At 46.5% G+C, this 8551-nt stretch overlaps 1 protein-coding gene across 3 annotated transcripts in view; it reads left to right on the top strand.

Moving 5' to 3' along the window:
- The first annotated feature begins 6245 nt into the window (after positions 1–6245).
- The window catches only part of HYCC1 (hyccin PI4KA lipid kinase complex subunit 1), a 44028-nt gene continuing 41722 nt past the window's right edge, over positions 6246–8551 (top strand). For all 3 annotated transcript variants that reach the window (XM_059844836.1, XM_059844852.1, XM_059844843.1), the window contains exon 1: positions 6246–6367. The gene's annotated coding sequence lies outside the window, so the exon portion shown is untranslated. The remainder of the gene's footprint in view (positions 6368–8551) is intronic.

Below are 8551 nucleotides of genomic sequence, written 5' to 3'. Positions count from 1 at the left end.
TTTCTTATAATGAGGGTGGTTAAGCACTGGAACTGATTGCCCAGAGAGGTGGTGGACATCCCATCCCTAGAAACATTCAGGGTCAGGTTGGATGGGACTCTGAGCCCCCCTATCTTGTTGCAAATGTCCCTGCTGGCTGAAGGGGTGTTGGACAAGATGACCTTAAAAGGTCCCTTCCCACCCAAACTGCTCTATGATTCTATGATTTCCTAATTCCAACCTTCTGTCTCCCTTGCAGCTTAGCTTGCAATTTGTCATCCTATCTGCTTTAAAATAAACATTAATCTCTCTGAGGATTATGAAACTTAGAAATGTAATTGAAGCCTTAACTTTTCCAGGGGGAATTGCTTAAAATGTGAGTCTCTAAGCCAGTGCTGGTTCTTGTACACTGGAAGAGCTACAGCTGACAGCAGGATGTGGCCATGGCAGTGGCCACGGGTCAGACCAAAAAGATGTTTCTGTGCAGACATACTGATGCTGCTTTTCAGGGCTGCTTTCACAGTTCTATGTGGAGCCAACCACAGTACATGGCCTGAGGGCTTCCTAACACTGTCTGGGTGTTGGGGTGTCCAGGCTGCTTCTCTGGATTAGCAGAGGACCCATGAACTTTTCAGGCTTGGCTCTAGCACCCTAACTTTGGGGCTAATGGGCTTACATCAGAAGGGAGAGCTTCCTACATAAAAACGTCTGCGTGTGTTTCCAGTTCTTGGGATTCAAAGGCCAAGCTGACAAGCGTGACCCAAGAGCGAGCAGTGAAATGTCAGCCGGTAGCTCTGAGTTCAGCCACAGCCCCCTCATGAGCTCACCGCCCGCCGAGGGAGGAAGTGGTGAGCGCAGCCGGGCAGCCTCGCACACCGCCGGCAGCGCCCCGGCCCCGGCCCGGCCGCCCCGGGGACGCGGCTGGGCTCGCTCCCTGCGAAACATCCCACGACTGCAAGTTTCTCACCAAAAGAATATGCAGCTCCTGGGCTGGCCAGGGTGTCTGACGGCCATTGTAAACTGAGCTGCTAATTTTCCGCAGTCCAGCAGCAAGATAATAAATACACACATTCAGAATATTGCCAACGTGCCCAGGCACACAGGGGCGGGAGAGGAATTTTCTGTAGGAGTAACAATTAGCAAGCATCTGAAGAACCACGAGAACTCAAAAATCCCTGAGTTGCTTTGTAGCATTTTTCTTCATGCATCCTCACCAGCCCTCCCTGTTCCTCCTTGTGTGTACAGGGAGGAGCAGATCCCAGTTTAGGCACTACAAGCAGTTGTGGTTAGGGAGAGGAAACCCAGCTCAGCCGTGATAATTCGGATAACTGTGATACTTTAATTGAGCTGCTAATACGAAGGTGTTGCTTAGAAGGCCTGTGGGGAGCAGCTTTTCTTTCAGTCCTTTGCTGAGCAGGAAGGACTGCAGTGCTGAGTGCGTGGGCAGTGTGCCACAGGACTCACAGGAGATGCTCTGCTCTAGTGGATCTTTATCTCTCCCTTCTTGCTTCCCCCTCCCAAAGACAGCCTCTCCTGCTGTCAGTTCTGTCCTGGTGCTCTAAGTTTGACTGTACTTCTCATAACAGCAATCTCCACATTGCTCCTCTCTTCCCCTCCTTTACCTTTAGGGCTCATTTCTAAGATTTTGGACAGGTTTTGATGCAATGCTTGTGCCTTTCCACTCAATTAGTCTTGTGAACTGCTGTGCTTACAAACCTACATACACACTTTTAACCTCTGTTTTTTAAGTGCAAGGAAGAAAAAGTAATGGATACCCTAGCTCTTGTGTAGTGAGGCTAGTTTATATATTATTTATGTTTATGATGGTTTGGTTGCTGTGTTTTTAAATATTGCCTTATGTTAGCATATAGTAAGAAAAAGATTTTTCTGTTATCAAATCCCTATAGTATTTTCTCCTCAAAGTTTAATAAAAATCAGAATCGATTATCTTGTATTTTCAGGTATTGTAAGCACCATCTCTTAGTGCAAAATATTGATATGGAACATACTGTTTAGATAACTGGCCTTCAACAGCAAGTCAGATGCAGTTTTAAATTTGAGTTCTGTAAATTTGAACTTTTGGAAAGCCTTTGCATAGTATAATAAATTAACTCTTTTGATTTTGGTTCTGCTGTAGTGGTTTTGTGATAAATACTTTGCAATATTAGCAGATCAAGCCATAGTAGCGTTGTGTTTGCGTGTAAGCTTTGTCATGAAAAGCAAGTAAGGAGAACTTCAGGTTGTCAGAACTCCAGCTGGTAAGAAGTGTTAGATAAAAGCTATCTTTATCTAGAATACATAAAACTTACCACAAATTATAAGTTAAGGATACTTCTTTATAGTTCTATGCCAATGTATGATTTTTATTTTTAACTTGAAGTTCTAGTAAGAGGACTTTATTCAAAAAATTGACAAACAAAATGATTATAGAATCCTTCCTTCTCGAACAGTTTCCTTTAAAATGCTTTTTGATAATATGAGAAATCTACAACTGTGAGATATTCAGTGTTTCAGAGTCAAACAGATGCTAGCTAGTGATTTTTCACTTTCTGGAAAGATCTGGTAAAGAGCTTTCTGCTAGAGCAATTTTCTGTCAAAACATGGATTTGATAAAATGTAACATTTTGTAGGAAGATATCGATTTCTTTTATGCTTTCAAGAGAAACCTACAGAAATATTTTATTTATGGTTGAAACAAGAACATAAAGAAGAAAACCATAAGTCAAAACTGAACATCTGACACTGTCAAAATATCATAGCCAGTGGTTTCAGAGGCCCTAAAATAAAAATTGCAGAATTTGCGGGGATTTTTTACAAAAAATGCTGTCATCTTATTTCTATTAGAAAATAAATTTTGGAGTATCTGTTTTTACTTCCTAGTTCAGCATTATTTTCTTACTTTTTTTCTCCTTGACTTTTTACATGCTTTGGTTGCTGAAACTGTTTTCATGAAGAATGCCAGACCAGGAGTCTCCAGAGCCTTCTGCATTTGATACAAAGCTCTTGGACCTCTGCTGATTTGAAGAATGACTCGATGCTTCCTTGTAGACCCAATTAGGGGAGTTAATCAAAAGCTCTATAGGAGTGTAGTGTGAATTCGGGCATCTTTGAAAATCTTAGCTGAATTTCTAATCAAGACCACTGACTGCTCTTAATTCGGCAACAAGTGTTGCTCCATCCTAACCAAAACAGAAGGGCTGCTCCACAGTGGTGCTCCCATCCTTGGGAGCATGTGCTGTTACTGTGGTCACAGCCAGCCTGGTCTAGGCTGGCACTGGGACAGAGGGCCAAGCAATTGTCCCTTCTGGAATTCTGTCTCTCTCCCTAAACATGCCCTTCTTGGTGTCTCATAGGCTACAGATCTGGTCTGAGATCAGATGACTGGAAATAGCTGCTGTTTTATTCCCATGCTCCAGATTATCTTTTAAAAATGGTCTCAGTGTTGAATTGAGCTTTAAGAACATGGTCATATGACAGAGATTAGGGTTGTTAAGTATTTATTTATCAAGGATTTCTATTTTTAAAGAAGCTTACAACTCCATTATATATCTAAATATAAGAACTTGTAATGAATAGGCAGAGATTAAAAATTATGAAGCAGGAAGAAGCTCTATGTTCCAAATTATATTTCTGAGAAATGAGAATGTTTTATGAAATCTGAAGATCTCTTCTTCCTGGAAATACTGTTTGTGAAAGAGCACTGAGCAGTCCTGACTTCTGTGAAAGTGGAACAAAACTTCTGATTCTACGTGGCCTTCCTCAGAGAGGGCAGTTCGAAATGGATTGCTAATGCCAAAAATCTCTGCCCTAAACATCAGACTAAACTGCAATAAGTGATGTGTACATGTCTGCACAAAAATCTAAACACATGAAAACCAAAATTTATTGCATACTTTTTTGTGCATCTAGAATATTTAAGGCTAATGTGCTAAGAATGCCTGAAACACTAAAATAATTTAGGAGTTAAAAAAATAACATCTGTGGAAGTAATATAAGCTGAACTATTTTCTTTTGCTAATGTGACCTGACATTGAAGAACAGTTATCTGCTGCATGAGAATAATTTTGTTTGCAGATGATTCATTACTTTTGATAATCATTAGAGGTATAACACATTAATAACAGTAAAATTAATAACTAATGATAGCATGATCTCAGTTCCTCTGTTTGCAATTATCAGGGTCACTTGGTATGTCACAAGCCACATCAGTAGGCAGTCTCCCTCCTGGGAGACACTGGGTCTGAGCATGCAGGCTAATAAATTCTTCCTATACTGCTGTATCTCTGCTTCCACTGCTTGTTCTTTGGTCCTCTCAGAACTGCTGCTCTCAGAACTGCAGGACCAGCAGTAAACCAACTCAGGGGACAGAATTGTCTTTGAAAATACTTGGGTTTTTCTACTTGGTTCTCTTCAGACTGAATTGACTTGGCCTTTTTTGTAGCTATTGGGTCACAAAACCCAGGAGGGTCTCAGGAATAGCTACAAGGAAAGGCACTGTGATGGAGGCTGTGTATGCCTGCAGTGCTGTTGGCAGAAAGAGTGATGGGAGTGCAGAGAAAGTCAGTCAGGTAAAGAGCTTTAAAAAACCAAAACCCCCAAACTGTTAAGTATTCTGGCTGTGATAAAAATGTGTATTCTTTCAAAGGTAGAAGTTTATTGTCTCCCTTTAGAAGTCCCATTTTGGTTGTTCCTAAGATTATGGCATTTAACTGTCTCTCTTCGTCTTAGCGAAATAATAAAGCTTTTATCAACCTTTGTTGGAATTAATATCTATCTTGTCAGGAAAACAGACCTATTTTATCCAGTGTCATAGAAACTGATGACAGAATGAATTTAGACCATAACACAGTGGGAGTATTCTAAAGACAAATGCCTTAGTAAGACATTTATATTCTAAAAGCAATTTTTATGTATTAACCTTATATTATAAAAGGTCCTTGAAAATAACACATATTTTATTGTCAACAAATTAGTATAGCATATACCTATGGAGATGAATGGTACAATAGCACAAGTCTAGAAGCAGCTCAGACAGAATAGTACTGATGTATGTCCTTATGCAGGATGGCCAAGAAAGAAGAAGTGCATTGAACCTGGTATTTTCTCAGGTTCAAGGCTCCAGAGAAGTCAATATACTTGTGTGTGAACACATTATCTACCTCTACAGAGTAATTGAGGAAATTAACATCTGCAAGGCATAGAAGACCATGGCTTTTAAATAAGTAATCATATGGGACAGCACTTTGTGACAGTGTTGGTGGTGTTAATTCAGGCTCTGTCCTTATATGATATTTGACACAGACAAATCACAGCCTCCTTGCCTTGATTTCACCACACAGCAATTAGATGTACTGATTAACTTAATCTTTATTAATCCAGAGGTTTACCAGAAGTGTGTGCTTCTTAGGAATAAAACTTACATCCTGAAAGCATACTTAAAAAGAAACTCTGGTGGTAACAAAAAAAAAGTAAAAATAAAAACTAGCTATTTGTGGGACATGCGGTTTTATTTCAAGATTGTTCTTCAGAGCAGTCCAAGGATGTCAGTAGAAAAAAAAAAAAAGGGAAAAAAATAGTACTTGTGTTTGGAAAGGCCTTGGAGTGCTGTGGAATGAGAATTGCCCACAATTGATTCACTTGGGAAAGGCTGGTAAGAATCCAGTATCTAAATAATGATTAAGACACGCCTGATGAAAATTAAGAGGCATTCAGTTCCGCGTCATTCCCATCAGGGTGCCTGAAAGCATCTCCTGCGGAGCTGTCAGCCGTACCTTTGTTGGGCTGGGGTACTGCCAGACTTGACTGCCTCCCCCTGCTCCTGCCTCCAGCTCTGCTTTTATTTCCAAGTGTCAGGTCGGGGGGAACGTGTGACTTGGGGCAGCGGTAGAACGCTCGCAGCTCTGGTGCTGCTCTCTCGAGCGCATCCCAAGCGCTGCCGCCCGTTTTGTCCCGAGTGCCCGCTGCCACCCACGCTCGCAGGGCAGTTTTGGGAGCGGGCGCTGTCCCGAAGAGCGCATCTCCCCGCGGGGCACGACCCTGCCCGGCGCTCTGGACCCCGCCTGGGCTTCCCCCAGGGCCACGCTGCCGGCCCAGCCGCGGCACGGAGCCCATCACTCGCCCGCCTTCCGTGCCCGCCCCGGGGCACCCTCACAGCTCGCCCCCCGCTCCCGCCCGGCCTCGGAGCGGGCCGGCCCCGCCCATCGGAGAGCGGGTCGCGCGCACGGCCCGCTCTGCCGCGCCATTGGCTGGCGTGACCGCGCTGCGCGCTCCGGTTGGCTGCGGCCGCCGCCAGGCAGCGGCGGGGCCGGGCGGTGTCCGCCCGCCGCTGCCGCTCCCGGCGGGAGGCTGAGTTTGAGTCGCGGCCGCGGCGGAGCCGCCGGGAGGGAGGGTGAGTTCGATTCGCGTCCGCTCCCGCGGGGACAACTTTTTTCCCGCGCGGGGTTGGCGCATCCCGACGGGGCGGCCGCGGCCGTCGGGCAACTCGCGGCCGAGTGAGCGGACCCCCCCCCCCAGGCTGCGGGTCCCGCGCCCCACCCTGGGGCAGCCGGCGGCGCGCGGCTGGGGCGGCCGTGACTCGCCGGGGCGGCGGAGGCTGAAGGGCGCGGGGAGGGAGGCCGGGAGGGGGCGGCGGAGTTGTCGGGGGCAGGGCCGGTGCCCGGGGGCGATGGAGGGACAGGGCGGCACCCTGCCCCCGGTGCGGGGCTGCGGGGCGGCACTCCGGGCACTGGCTGCGGCTTCCCCCGGTCCCGCGGGTCCTCCCGGGGCCCCGCCGGCGTCCCGGCCGCGTCTGGCCGCCCGCTCGCCGCACACAGCCCGCACCCGGTCCGGCCGCGGCAAGGCACAGCGGGCGTCGCCGGGGCAGTCGGGGGCCGGCGGGGCAGCGGCGCCTTGTGCCGCCGGGAGAAGGCGGCCGGGGCTGCGGGGGAGACAAAGGAGCTGCTCCCGCGGCGTCCCCGGAGCAGGGCAGGCAGCGCGGTGCCTGGCAGCGGGCTCCCGGTGCCACTGCGGACCCTCGTGGGGAGGTTTGGGGCAGAGTTGGGCGGCATGCTGAGGAACGCCTTGGTGCGGACCCGTCCTGGGGGTGTGTTTGTCGGTGTCGCTGCCGCCGCGAGTTGTGTGCCCGCCGCGGGGATGCGGGAGGTGGCAGCAACAGTTAGAACCGCGGAGTTGGGGAACCCGAGCGGGCAGCGCCGCAGGCTGCAGGGCTTGTGCCTCCGCGGGCTCCGTGCTTTAACTCGGAGCACATTCAATTGAAGTGGCCTTCCATGTGCTTTGTGTGTCAAAGGTAAGGATGAAAGCAGAGAGAGTGCCCGTGGATTTGTCTTGTCCCATGTAATCCCGACAGCCATCACGTTTGTTTCCCGTCCAATTGAATTCTAGCTCTCTGCCGAAAAAGCTCCCCAGCTTTAGGTTCACAGGGAGAAGATTTGTGCACTTGAAGATTAGGAAGTCCTGCTAATATGGACCTTTCAGGAGTTTTAACGTACACTGCCAGTGTGAGGAGATGACTGTAGATGAGCCAAGTATTAAAATTTCTACTACGTGGTTGGTGTTAGGGTGCTTAGCTGCAAATTCAGATTTAGTGAATTTTTTTTAAGGCAAGCTGAGCAAATTGCACTGCAAAGAGGCAAGAAGCAGTGTTATGGAGCAAAGCATAGAGTGACATTGGTGACTGCATTTTTTGATATCTGAAAGGCCTTTCTGCAGTTTTTCCCTCCAATGATGGATTTACATGCTACAGTGGTTTTTCAGAAGTTTGTGCTTTCCACAATGTCATTGAAAGGTTGGGGTTAGAAGGGACTTTAAAGATCATATAGTTTCATGCCTCTAATGGCATCTTGCTTTTGTTCTCTCCACCTTTCAACAAGTTCTTTTATGTTACAAAAATTAAGTAATGTTGTATAATGTGGTCAAATTAATTTGCAATCTATTGTAGTTTCATCAGTGAAATAGTTTTGGTAAAAGTAGTGTACTTTGAAGTTGAGTTTTAAATCCTTCTGGCAGTGTTTTTGGATGTATTTTTTTCCTCTAGAGTAGGAAAAAAATATAAACCCACTAATTTTGAAATACAAAACCCATCTGCTTCTCTTCTGTGATAATCTCTTTGTGAGGCAAGGCACTTCTAATAGGCCTTTTATAAGAGTGATGATAATTTTGAGGAAGTTTGGTACTACTTGGGATGATTTATTAACTGTAACAATTCACTTCCTTGCAGCAGTGAGCTGTTTTAAAGGGACATGTTATGTTTAATCAGAAAGCTTCTTCCAAGGAAAAAGGCTGTCAGGGGCAGGATCACGTTGAAATTCTGCTGTAGCCTCCTGAATGGGCGGGTTTGCTTTTACTTGAGAGAGTCCATGGGAGACATGTTCCCAGGCATAGCTGGGTAGTTAAGTCACTTGGATTCTAATTTTGTGAGGACTTGTATCACAAGCATGTATGTGAGATATTGTAAGGCTAGGCACTACAAGTGGTGTGTGCGTCAACTGGGTTTTACTTAGCACAGTGGGGCTGGCTCTGAGCTGGGAGACAAGCCCATATGCTGATGCATGTGACTGGGTCAGACCTCATTGTA

This window comes from Haemorhous mexicanus, chromosome 1 (genome assembly GCF_027477595.1).
Source record: "Haemorhous mexicanus isolate bHaeMex1 chromosome 1, bHaeMex1.pri, whole genome shotgun sequence".
Classification (NCBI taxonomy): domain Eukaryota; kingdom Metazoa; phylum Chordata; class Aves; order Passeriformes; family Fringillidae; genus Haemorhous; species Haemorhous mexicanus.
The sequence above is the reverse complement of the archived record's forward strand: the minus strand, read 5'-3'. Positions and strand labels throughout refer to the sequence as shown.